The sequence below is a fragment of the Periophthalmus magnuspinnatus genome, chromosome 15, assembly GCF_009829125.3.
Source record: "Periophthalmus magnuspinnatus isolate fPerMag1 chromosome 15, fPerMag1.2.pri, whole genome shotgun sequence".
NCBI classification, from domain to species: Eukaryota; Metazoa; Chordata; class Actinopteri; order Gobiiformes; family Gobiidae; genus Periophthalmus; species Periophthalmus magnuspinnatus.
Window position 1 is genome coordinate 8530595 of NC_047140.1, and position 14637 is coordinate 8545231.

Below are 14637 nucleotides of genomic sequence, written 5' to 3' on the forward strand. Positions count from 1 at the left end.
AGTGTTGGTGAAGCACTGCTTCCCCCTCCTGAGGCGTTGGACGGTTTGCCAGAATTTCTTTGAGGCCGGCCGATAGTCCTCCTCCATGGCCTCCCCGAACTCCTCCGAGCCCCGTGTTTTTGCCTCTGCGACTGCATGGGCTGCGGCACACTTGGCCTGACGGTACCTGTCGGCCCATGCTGGCGTTGAAGTCCCCCAGTAGAACAATGGAGTCCCCAGTAGGTGCACTGTCTAGTACCCCTCCCAGGGACTCTAAGAAGGCCGGGTACTCTGCACTGCTGTTTGGCCCGTAGGCCGACACAACAGTGAGAGACCTGTCCCCGACCCGAAGGCGCAGGGACGCCACCCTCTCGTTCACCAGGGTGATCTCCAACACGTGACAGCTGAGCTGAGGTGTGGGCTTGCTCATTGCTGTGGGGCAATGAGCAAGCCCACACCAGCTCGCCGCCTCTCCCAATGGGCAACACCAGAGAAGTGGAGGGTCCAACCCCTCTCAAGGAGTTGGGTACTGTGAGATCAATGTTTTATGTAACATGATATTATTATACTTGATATATTATACTTTGACCTGTATGTTTTTGTGGGAGCCAGTGTGGCACGATGATGTCATAATGTACTTGGAACATACATGGACGTGGAAGTGCTATGTGCATTTTTGTACCAAGACGTGCAAGACGTGTGTTTCTTAAGAAAGACCAGATCAGCATGCTGACTTTGTCTTCATTGAACCCAGATAACATGTACATGTCTGTATATTCTAAGATAATCATTAAGAGAATGTGACGTGTGCTACTAGTATATAGAGCCCACTCTGGAGATGTAAAATTAGGAGAGATCGTGTCGAATCAGTTTGAATGATGCCTCTGCCGAAATAAAGAACCTGGTTTATGGATCTACTTGAGCCTACTGGACTTTTGTTTGTGGTGTGCCTCCGGGAAAAGCTGACAGTACCAGAGCCAAGCTGTGCGTGGAGGTGAGCCCAACTATATCTCACTGGTACCTCTCAACCTCCTGCACAAGCTCAGGTTCCTTCCCCCTCTAGCGAGGTGACATTCCACGTCGCTACAGCCAGATGCTGTGTCCGTGGACCACATCTTATCTTTAATATGAATTTTGAATCAAAATGTGCAGATGGACAAAATGTAGCCCTCGTACATTAATGAAGTTGTCCAAGGTTTTTATCTGACAGACTTCTACCTAAGGACATATCTAGGATCAAAAGTTATTAAAACAATTGACATAAGTCTCAGGGTGTGGTCATGATAAGCTCTTAACGAAGCAGCCATTTTGAAAACATAAGAATTCTTGTAACTTTTGCAAACATCATTGGTTTATCACTGCTTGCAGCTTCAATATTATTATTCTTTCCGCCAAGTAAACTGTTCCTGAGAGAAAGAAGAAATGCTCAAAAGCTCAGCAAAAAATTAGAGATCAATTTTAAATTTATTTTACATTATTCAATTCAATTCATTTAATTTTGTAACGCCCAAAATCACAGGATTTTGGGCATTACAAAAATAAATGTAACGCCCAAAAAGCACAGTTGTCTCGAAGGGCGTTCATGTTTTGGTTGATGGGGGAAACCGGAGTACCCGGAGGAAACCCATCCAGACACGGGGAGAAACATGAAAAACTCCACACAGAAAGGCCTGGGCGACCCGGGGATCGAACCAAACCCTCTTGCTGTGAGGCATGAGTGTTGCCACTCAGCCACCGTGCTGCCTACACACAAAAACAAAACAACAGGAAAATCAGACAAAACAAATGTCGCCAAGAATCTACGGTGCAGGATGTATGTACCTGTATATTAAGTATATACAGGTACATACATCCTACATGTGGCGGCCACATGTGGTCCCCGCAACAAGTGAAACCTGAATAGCACAGAACTGCTATTCGTGTTCCACATAAACTCAGTTACATTAGCCAGATCCTACGACGTGACCTGCACCTCCTACAATCACAAGCGGATGTGGCAGGCTGATTTAAAACCCCACAAAGAACAAAATCAGGGTACCGGTAATTACAAAGAACAAGACGACGTAGAACAAATACTTGTACGATAATAACCTGTAGGTTGTACGTGAGATTCTAGCCTTCAGCGAAGCCCAAAATAATCTCCATCTGAATGGTGGTCGGAAGTCAGCATCAAAGTAGTCCTCTGCAGTGGGCATGTAGAAATGCCTTGGAGGATCCTCGTCTGATGTTTGGGGCTCAGGAACGCCAAATGATGAGGAGGATGACGAGGATGATGAAGATGGAGATGCCTTCCAGTAAGGTTCATAAAAATAACCTGGAGCTTCATCACCTCTGTGAACTGTGTCCTCTGCAGGTTCATGAGAGGAGGGAGGAAGTTCACTTTTCTTTTTAGATTTCTTAGATTTTTTAAAGAATTTCCATATTGAACTAAATCTACTTCTGCTGGAATTACTCTCAGCAAGTGGAGATTTTCTGTCAAGTCTGTCGTTGTCCATACTGTCCTCTGTGAAGTACTCAATAAGAACTATTCTAACAAGTTTTGTGAATATTGCGTTTCAGCTCAAGTATTTCTGTTATTTGTAGCTTTTTGCTGTGGTATATATCTTATGCCTCTGTGGGCAGCACCCCTTACAATCTTTTTGATCAATTGTCTATATGACATCACAAAGAAAATGGTAACCATGGTAACAATGTGCTTTGTCATGGAGTAGTTAAGTGATGATGTCACTTCCTGGTCCAACTGGCTGATTTCTAGCATTATAGCTTTGTTTACTTTTAAACATTTTTTGCTACAATTCTGCCTGCCTTGGACCCGGAAGTGACAATGCATTTTCAATGGGAAACATCACAAACTATGAATAAACAGGGCTAGTTTGGCGACTCCACCACACGAGAGTAACACCAGAGCCTTGTTTGGAAAACATCACTGCATGCAGCGCTGTTTTACTTAGATAATGAATGTTAGCGGATAGCCAAAATGATCATAAGTGCTAACGACCACGTAATAAACATTTCTTCATAACAGTTTGACAATAAAATGTTACTTCTATTTCATCAAGCACCACAAATCCTACAATTAGTGAATTTTTGAAAAATGGAGCTGGACGTTTGATATTGACTGTTATTACTCGATGCCAAATCTAACAAACATATAAGCAACATGCACTGGTCTGCGTTGCTAACAAATGTTTTACTTTCAGTGATTCGGCCGCCTCACACTCGTGCGAGAGGCCTACTCTATTTGTACAATTTTGAGGAAAATGGCAAAAAGCAGAGAACAATAATGTATAGACAATTAAGTGGTAGAGAAAATTTGAGTTTAGTGAGTTCTAATTTTGAGTGAAGTCCCTGAGAGAAAATTTTGAAGGATGATTCAGTAGCGCCACCTCAAAAATGTATTTGTATTGCCCCTATGAGGGGCCGGCCCAGAAAAATGTCATTGAAGACAAATGAAACTTGGCATCAAAAATAAGTCATGTCAGGAAATGCAAAAAAATTTGATATTATGCCTCCACCCTAAAGCCTACAGCAGGGATCGGCAACCTTTAGCACCCAAAGAGCCATTTGGACCCGGTTTCCTCAGCAAAAAACACTGGGAGCCACAAATACATTTTGATATCTAAAATGGAGGTAACACTATATATGTCTATATTTATTTGTTTTAACTTTACGCTTTCTTTAAACAACAATAGTGTGTTTCTTATAAAATTCATGAAGCGCTACAGAGACTTCTGTTCCTGAACTTTTACCAACAGCATCTGCAAATCAGGGCTGTATCTTTACGCAAGACTGTAAGCTGTCGTCTGTGAGGCATGACTGCTGTTTTTTTGTGTGTGTGTTTTTACATGAGAGTGTGATGCTTATTTTGAGTAACGAAAAGTAATAAAACATAATTAGATTTTATATTTCAAGATCACAATAATCTTCCAATTTAAACTAACATTTAAAAAAGAACTAACACAAATAAAATATACTTCGATTAAATACTTATAATTTATTTTCCCAAGCTATGCGGAGCCGCATATAAGAATGAAAGAGCCGCGGGTCGCCGACCGCCGCCCTACAGGAATTCAGCCATATTGGATCAAACCAGAAATTGACAAAATCACTCGTCATAATCTTTTGATATCTACTTTAACAGTTTTTATCTAAAACACTTTAAACTTGGCCAAATGACACAAAATCCATGTGCAATAAAAGGTTATGAATTACATTTTAAATAAAATGTGTCAGGAGCACCACATCAAAAATCGAGTTACATTGCCCCTGTGGGAGCCTATGTCTATGGGGACCACATCCTATCCCTAATATGAATTTTGAATCTAAATATGCAGATGGACAAAATGTAGCCCTCGTACATTAATGAAGTTGTCCAAGGTTTTTATCTGACAGACTTCTACCTAAGGACATATCTAGGATCAAAAGTTATTAAAACAATTGACATAAGTCTCAGGGTGTGGTCATGATAAGCTCTTAACGAAGCAGCCATTTTGAAAACATAAGAATTCTTGTAACTTTTGCAAACATCATTGGTTTATCACTGCTTGCAGCTTCAATATTATTATTCTTTCCGCCAAGTAAACTGTTCCTGAGAGAAAGAAGAAATGCTCAAAAGCTCAGCAAAAAATTAGAGATCAATTTTAAATTTATTTTACATTATTCAATTCAATTCATTTAATTTTGTAATGCCCAAAATCACAGGATTTTGGGCATTACAAAAATAAATGTAACGCCCAAAATCACAGTTGTCTCGAAGGGCGTTCATGTTTTGGTTGATGGGGGAAACCGGAGTACCCGGAGGAAACCCATCCAGACATGGGGAGAAACATGAAAAACTCCACACAGAAAGGCCTGGGCGACCCGGGGATCGAACCAAACCCTCTTGCTGTGAGGCATGAGTGTTGCCACTGAGCCACCGTGCTGCCTACACACAAAAACAAAACAACAGGAAAATCAGACAAAACAAATGTCGCCAAGAATCTACGGTGCAGGATGTATGTACCTGTATATTAAGTATATACAGGTACATACATCCTACATGTGGCGGCCACATGTGGCCCCCGCAACAAGTGAAACCTGAATAGCACAGAACTGCTATTCGTGTTCCACATAAACTCAGTTACATTAGCCAGATCCTACGACGTGACCTGCACCTCCTACAATCACAAGTGGATGTGGCAGGCTGATTTACATCCCCACAAAGATGAGGAAAATCAGGGTACCGGAAATTCCAAAGAACAAGACGATGTAGAACACCCACTTGTCGTACCAGAGCCATAACCTGTGGCCTGTACGCAAGATTTTAGCCTTCAGCCAAGCCCAAGGTGATCTCCATCTGAATGGTGGTAGGCCGTCATCATCAAAGTAGTCCTCTGCAGTGGGCATGTAGAAATGCCTTGGAGGATCCTCGTCTGATGTTTGGGGCTCAGGAACGCCAAATGATGAGGAGGATGACGAGGATGATGAAGATGGAGATGCCTTCCAGTAAGGTTCATAAAAATAACCTGGAGCTTCATCACCTCTGTGAACTGTGTCCTCTGCAGGTTCATGAGAGGAGGGAGGAAGTTCACTTTTCTTTTTAGATTTCTTAGATTTTTTAAAGAATTTCCATATTGAACTAAATCTACTTCTGCTGGAATTACTCTCAGCAAGTGGAGATTTTCTGTCAAGTCTGTCGTTGTCCATACTGTCCTCTGTGAAGTACTCAATAAGAACTATTCTAACAAGTTTTGTGAATATTGCGTTTCAGCTCAAGTATTTCAGTTATTTCTAGCTTTTTGCTGTGGTATATATCTTATGCCTCTGTGGGCAGCACCCCTTACAATCTTTTTGATCAATTGTCTATATGACATCACAAAGAAAATGGTAACCATGGTAACAATGTGCTTTGTCATGGAGTAGTTAAGTGATGATGTCACTTCCTGGTCCAACTGGCTGATTTCTAGCATTATAGCTTTGTTTACTTTTAAACATTTTTTGCTACAATTCTGCCTGCCTTGGACCCAGAAGTAACAATGCATTTTCAATGGGAAACATCACAAACTATGAATAAACAGGGCTAGTTTGGCGACTCCACCACACGAGAGTAACACCAGAGCCTTGTTTGGAAAACATCACTGCATGCAGCGCTGTTTTACTTAGATAATGAATGTTAGCGGATAGCCAAAATGATCATAAGTGCTAACGACCACGTAATAAACATTTCTTCATAACAGTTTGACAATAAAATGTTACTTCTATTTCATCAAGCACCACAAATCCTACAATTAGTGAATTTTTGAAAAATGGAGCTGGACGTTTGATATTGACTGTTATTACTCGATGCCAAATCTAACAAACATATAAGCAACATGCACTGGTCTGCGTTGCTAACAAATGTTTTACTTTCAGTGATTCGGCCGCCTCACACTCGTGCGAGAGGCCTACTCTATTTGTACAATTTTGAGGAAAATGGCAAAAAGCAGAGAACAATAATGTATAGACAATTAAGTGGTAGAGAAAATTTGAGTTTAGTGAGTTCTAATTTTGAGTGAAGTCCCTGAGAGAAAATTTTGAAGGATGATTCAGTAGCGCCACCTCAAAAATGTATTTGTATTGCCCCTATGAGGGGCCGGCCCAGAAAAATGTCATTGAAGACAAATGAAACTTGGCATCAAAAATAAGTCATGTCAGGAAATGCAAAAAAATTTGATATTATGCCTCCACCCTAAAGCCTACAGCAGAGATCGGCAACCTTTAGCACCCAAAGAGCCATTTGGACCCGGTTTCCTCAGCAAAAAACACTGGGAGCCACAAATACATTTTGATATCTAAAATGGAGGTAACACTATATATGTCTATATTTATTTGTTTTAACTTTACGCTTTCTTTAAACAACAATAGTGTGTTTCTTATAAAATTCATGAAGCGCTACAGAGACTTCTGCTCCTGAACTTTTACCAACAGCATCTGCAAATCAGGGCTGTATCTTTACGCAAGACTGTAAGCTGTCGTCTGTGAGGCATGACTGCTGTTTTTTTGTGTGTGTGTTTTTACATGAGAGTGTGATGCTTATTTTGAGTAACGAAAAGTAATAAAACATAATTAGATTTTATATTTCAAGATCACAATAATCTTCCAATTTAAACTAACATTTAAAAAAGAACTAACACAAATAAAATATACTTTGATTAAATACTTATAATTTATTTTCCCAAGCTATGCGGAGCCGCATATAAGAATGAAAGAGCCGCGGGTCGCCGACCGCCGCCCTACAGGAATTCAGCCATATTGGATCAAACCAGAAATTGACAAAATCACTCATCATAATCTTTTGATATCTACTTTAACAGTTTTTATCTAAAACACTTTAAACTTGGCCAAATGACACAAAATCCATGTGCAATAAAAGGTTATGAATTACATTTTAAATAAAATGTGTCAGGAGCACCACATATAAAATCGAGTTACATTGCCCCTGTGGGAGCCTATGTCTATGGGGACCACATCCTATCCCTAATATGAATTTTGAATCAAAATATGCAGATGGACAAAATGTAGCCCTCGTACATTAATGAAGTTGTCCAAGGTTTTTATCTGACAGACTTCTACCTAAGGACATATCTAGGATCAAAAGTTATTAAAACAATTGACATAAGTCTCAGGGTGTGGTCATGATAAGCTCTTAACGAAGCAGCCATTTTGAAAACATAAGAATTCTTGTAACTTTTGCAAACATCATTGGTTTATCACTGCTTGCAGCTTCAATATTATTATTCTTTCCGCCAAGTAAACTGTTCCTGAGAGAAAGAAGAAATGCTCAAAAGCTCAGCAAAAAATTAGAGATCAATTTTAAATTTATTTTACATTATTCAATTCAATTCATTTAATTTTGTAATGCCCAAAATCACAAGATTTTGGGCGTCACAAAAATAAATGTAACTTCCAAAATCACAGTTGTCTCGAAGGGCGTTCATGTTTTGGTTGATGGGGGAAACCGGAGTACCCGGAGGAAACCCATCCAGACACGGGGAGAAACATGAAAAACTCCACACAGAAAGGCCTGGGCGACCCGGGGATCGAACCAAACCCTCTTGCTGTGAGGCATGAGTGTTGCCACTCAGCCACCGTGCTGCCTACACACAAAAACAAAACAACAGGAAAATCAGACAAAACAAATGTCGCCAAGAATCTACGGTGCAGGATGTATGTACCTGTATATTAAGTATATACAGGTACATACATCCTACATGTGGCGGCCACATGTGGCCCCCGCAACAAGTGAAACCTGAATAGCACAGAACTGCTATTCGTGTTCCACATAAACTCAGTTACATTAGCCAGATCCTACGACGTGACCTGCACCTCCTACAATCACAAGTGGATGTGGCAGGCTGATTTACATCCCCACAAAGATGAGGAAAATCAGGGTACCGGAAATTCCAAAGAACAAGACGATGTAGAACACCCACTTGTCGTACCAGAGCCATAACCTGTGGCCTGTACGCAAGATTTTAGCCTTCAGCCAAGCCCAAGGTGATCTCCATCTGAATGGTGGTAGGCCGTCATCATCAAAGTAGTCCTCTGCAGTGGGCATGTAGAAATGCCTTGGAGGATCCTCGTCTGATGTTTGGGGCTCAGGAACGCCAAATGATGAGGAGGATGACGAGGATGATGAAGATGGAGATGCCTTCCAGTAAGGTTCATAAAAATAACCTGGAGCTTCATCACCTCTGTGAACTGTGTCCTCTGCAGGTTCATGAGAGGAGGGAGGAAGTTCACTTTTCTTTTTAGATTTCTTAGATTTTTTAAAGAATTTCCATATTGAACTAAATCTACTTCTGCTGGAATTACTCTCAGCAAGTGGAGATTTTCTGTCAAGTCTGTCGTTGTCCATACTGTCCTCTGTGAAGTACTCAATAAGAACTATTCTAACAAGTTTTGTGAATATTGCGTTTCAGCTCAAGTATTTCAGTTATTTCTAGCTTTTTGCTGTGGTATATATCTTATGCCTCTGTGGGCAGCACCCCTTACAATCTTTTTGATCAATTGTCTATATGACATCACAAAGAAAATGGTAACCATGGTAACAATGTGCTTTGTCATGGAGTAGTTAAGTGATGATGTCACTTCCTGGTCCAACTGGCTGATTTCTAGCATTATAGCTTTGTTTACTTTTAAACATTTTTTGCTACAATTCTGCCTGCCTTGGACCCGGAAGTGACAATGCATTTTCAATGGGAAACATCACAAACTATGAATAAACAGGGCTAGTTTGGCGACTCCACCACACGAGAGTAACACCAGAGCCTTGTTTGGAAAACATCACTGCATGCAGCGCTGTTTTACTTAGATAATGAATGTTAGCGGATAGCCAAAATGATCATAAGTGCTAACGACCACGTAATAAACATTTCTTCATAACAGTTTGACAATAAAATGTTACTTCTATTTCATCAAGCACCACAAATCCTACAATTAGTGAATTTTTGAAAAATGGAGCTGGACGTTTGATATTGACTGTTATTACTCGATGCCAAATCTAACAAACATATAAGCAACATGCACTGGTCTGCGTTGCTAACAAATGTTTTACTTTCAGTGATTCGGCCGCCTCACACTCGTGCGAGAGGCCTACTCTATTTGTACAATTTTGAGGAAAATGGCAAAAAGCAGAGAACAATAATGTATAGACAATTAAGTGGTAGAGAAAATTTGAGTTTAGTGAGTTCTAATTTTGAGTGAAGTCCCTGAGAGAAAATTTTGAAGGATGATTCAGTAGGGCCACCTCAAAAATGTATTTGTATTGCCCCTATGAGGGGCCGGCCCAGAAAAATGTCATTGAAGACAAATGAAACTTGGCATCAAAAATAAGTCATGTCAGGAAATGCAAAAAAATTTGATATTATGCCTCCACCCTAAAGCCTACAGCAGAGATCGGCAACCTTTAGCACCCAAAGAGCCATTTGGACCCGGTTTCCTCAGCAAAAAACACTGGGAGCCACAAATACATTTTGATATCTAAAATGGAGGTAACACTATATATGTCTATATTTATTTGTTTTAACTTTACGCTTTCTTTAAACAACAATAGTGTGTTTCTTATAAAATTCATGAAGCGCTACAGAGACTTCTGTTCCTGAACTTTTACCAACAGCATCTGCAAATCAGGGCTGTATCTTTACGCAAGACTGTAAGCTGTCGTCTGTGAGGCATGACTGCTGTTTTTTTGTGTGTGTGTTTTTACATGAGAGTGTGATGCTTATTTTGAGTAACGAAAAGTAATAAAACATAATTAGATTTTATATTTCAAGATCACAATAATCTTCCAATTTAAACTAACATTTAAAAAAGAACTAACACAAATAAAATATACTTCGATTAAATACTTATAATTTATTTTCCCAAGCTATGCGGAGCCGCATATAAGAATGAAAGAGCCGCGGGTCGCCGACCGCCGCCCTACAGGAATTCAGCCATATTGGATCAAACCAGAAATTGACAAAATCACTCATCATAATCTTTTGATATCTACTTTAACAGTTTTTATCTAAAACACTTTAAACTTGGCCAAATGACACAAAATCCATGTGCAATAAAAGGTTATGAATTACATTTTAAATAAAATGTGTCAGGAGCACCACATCAAAAATCGAGTTACATTGCCCCTGTGGGAGCCTATGTCTATGGGGACCACATCCTATCCCTAATATGAATTTTGAATCTAAATATGCAGATGGACAAAATGTAGCCCTCGTACATTAATGAAGTTGTCCAAGGTTTTTATCTGACAGACTTCTACCTAAGGACATATCTAGGATCAAAAGTTATTAAAACAATTGACATAAGTCTCAGGGTGTGGTCATGATAAGCTCTTAACGAAGCAGCCATTTTGAAAACATAAGAATTCTTGTAACTTTTGCAAACATCATTGGTTTATCACTGCTTGCAGCTTCAATATTATTATTCTTTCCGCCAAGTAAACTGTTCCTGAGAGAAAGAAGAAATGCTCAAAAGCTCAGCAAAAAATTAGAGATCAATTTTAAATTTATTTTACATTATTCAATTCAATTCAATTCATTTAATTTTGTAACGCCCAAAATCACAGGATTTTGGGCATTACAAAAATAAATGTAACGCCCAAAAAGCACAGTTGTCTCGGAGGGCGTTCATGTTTTGGTTGATGGGGGAAACCGGAGTACCCGGAGGAAACCCATCCAGACACGGGGAGAAACATGAAAAACTCCACACAGAAAGGCCTGGGCGACCCGGGGATCGAACCAAACCCTCTTGCTGTGAGGCATGAGTGTTGCCACTCAGCCACCGTGCTGCCTACACACAAAAACAAAACAACAGGAAAATCAGACAAAACAAATGTCGCCAAGAATCTACGGTGCAGGATGTATGTACCTGTATATTAAGTATATACAGGTACATACATCCTACATGTGGCGGCCACATGTGGCCCCCGCAACAAGTGAAACCTGAATAGCACAGAACTGCTATTCGTGTTCCACATAAACTCAGTTACATTAGCCAGATCCTACGACGTGACCTGCACCTCCTACAATCACAAGCGGATGTGGCAGGCTGATTTAAAACCCCACAAAGAACAAAATCAGGGTACCGGTAATTACAAAGAACAAGACGACGTAGAACAAATACTTGTACGATAATAACCTGTAGGTTGTACGTGAGATTCTAGCCTTCAGCGAAGCCCAAAATAATCTCCATCTGAATGGTGGTCGGAAGTCAGCATCAAAGTAGTCCTCTGCAGTGGGCATGTAGAAATGCCTTGGAGGATCCTCGTCTGATGTTTGGGGCTCAGGAACGCCAAATGATGAGGAGGATGACGAGGATGATGAAGATGGAGATGCCTTCCAGTAAGGTTCATAAAAATAACCTGGAGCTTCATCACCTCTGTGAACTGTGTCCTCTGCAGGTTCATGAGAGGAGGGAGGAAGTTCACTTTTCTTTTTAGATTTCTTAGATTTCTTAAAGAATTTCCATATTGAACTAAATCTACTTCTGCTGGAATTACTCTCAGCAAGTGGAGATTTTCGGTCAAGTCTGTCGTTGTCCATACTGTCCTCTGTGAAGTACTCAATAAGAACTATTCTAACAAGTTTTGTGAATATTGCGTTTCAGCTCAAGTATTTCAGTTATTTCTAGCTTTTTTCTGTGGTATATATCTTATGCCTCCGTGGGCAGCACCCCTTACAATCTTTTTGATCAATTGTCTATATGACATCACAAAGAAAATGGTAACCATGGTAACAATGTGCGTTGTCATGGAGTAGTTAAGTGATGATGTCCCTTCCTGGTCCAACTGGCTGATTTCTAGCATTATAGCTTTGTTTACTTTTAAACATTTTTTGCTACAATTCTGCCTGCCTTGGACCCGGAAGTGACAATGCATTTTCAATGGGAAACATCACAAACTATGAATAAACAGGGCTAGTTTGGCGACTCCACCACACGAGAGTAACACCAGAGCCTTGTTTGGAAAACATCACTGCATGCAGCGCTGTTTTACTTAGATAATGAATGTTAGCGGATAGCCAAAATGATCATAAGTGCTAACGACCACGTAATAAACATTTCTTCATAACAGTTTGACAATAAAATGTTACTTCTATTTCATCAAGCACCACAAATCCTACAATTAGTGAATTTTTGAAAAATGGAGCTGGACGTTTGATATTGACTGTTATTACTCGATGCCAAATCTAACAAATATATAAGCAACATGCACTGGTCTGCGTTGCTAACAAATGTTTTACTTTCAGTGATTCGGCCGCCTCACACTCGTGCGAGAGGCCTACTCTATTTGTACAATTTTGAGGAAAATGGCAAAAAGCAGAGAACAATAATGTATAGACAATTAAGTGGTAGAGAAAATTTGAGTTTAGTTCAATTAAATTAAATTAAATTAAATTCATTTATTTTTGTAACGCCCAAAATCACAACAACAGTTGTCTCGAAGGGCGTTCATGTTTTGGTTGATGGGGGAAACCGGAGTACCCGGAGGAAACCCATCCAGACACGGGGAGAAACATGAAAAACTCCACACAGAAAGGCCTGGGCGACCCGGGGATCGAACCAAACCCTCTTGCTGTGAGGCATGAGTGTTGCCACTCAGCCACCGTGCTGCCTACACACAAAAACAGGTTTAGTGAGTTCTAATTTTGAGTGAAGACCCTGAGAGAAAATTTTGAAGCCTAAAAAAATCTATTTGCATTGCCCCAATGGGAGGCCGGCCCAGAAAACTGTCATTGAAGACAAATGAAACTTAGCATCTATAATACACCGTGTTCCAAATTATTATGCAAATCGTGTTTAAGTGTCATAAAGGTAAATTTTTTCGCTTTTCACTGAAACTCATGGATGGTTTTGTGTGTCAGGGCTCTTTGGGTCATTGAAATCAGTCTCAGACACCTGTTCCAATTTGTTTGCCAGGTAAGTCCAATTAAAGGAAAAACTACTTAAGGACGTTACTACATTATTAAGCAGAAAGAGAAAATGATTTCTCCAGTGCCAAAAAGCGTGAAATAGCTGAATACCTTGGACAAGATATGAAAATCTTAGATATTTCACGAAAATGTAAGCATGAGCATTGTACTATTGAGAGATTTGTAGCCGATTCAGATAAAGGCACAATGAGGAAGGTTTGTGCCAGACAAATTCATTGGATTAAGAGAGCAGCTGCTAAAATGGCATTGCAAAGTAGCAAACAGGTATTTGAAGCTGCTGGTGTCTCTTGAGTCCCATGAACATCAAGGTGTAGGTTCCTCCAGGGGCTTACAGTTATGCATAAACCTTCTATTTGGCCCTTAACCAAAGCTCACAAGCAGAAACAGCTCCAGCGGGCCCTGGAATACATGAAGACTAATTTTCAAACAGTCTTGTTCACCGAGTGCTGTGAAACCCTGTATGGTCCAGATAGATGGAGCGTTGGATAGTTAGTGAATGGCCACCATGTCCCAACATCAGCAAGGAGGTGAAACTAATGGTGTGGCCCTCATCCTCTTCTGACCTCAACCCCATTGAGAAAGGTTCTCAATAGGATCCATCCTCAATTGAAAGATCTATGAGGGCAGGAGGCAGTTCACATCCAAACTGCAATTTTTTTGCAGGATGTCAGGAGGCTATTCTAACATCCTGCAAAGAAATTCAAGCAGAATCTCTCCACAAACTCACAAGTTCAATGAATGCAAGAATGGTGAAGTTCCTCGCAAATAAGGGGTCCCATGTTAAAATGTAACTTGACCTGTTAAGATATTTTGATTGAAATAGCTTTTGATTTCAGTAATATGCTAATGCTTCTAACTGAAAAATAAACAACTGGCCATTTTCAGTTCTTTACAACAATAACATGGTTTGAAACTCTGTTTATAATAATTTGGAACAGTGCATTTTACGTTTTTTATGTTTGAAAAAATACTGTTTTCATTGGGAGGTTTGTTCAATAACATTCAAATTGTACTCTAAAAGTTGATGACTTGAAAATTATGATAACTGTCATTTATACTGACAATTTGGCAAAATCAGAAAAATATCATTAGCAAAATGTGAATGAAATTATGCTTTTATTTTTTATCATTAATGAATTGTATGCTTATATTGTGTTACGGGACTAACCAGGTGTGATGGAAAACTACACTGGGATGTTGTTCTATG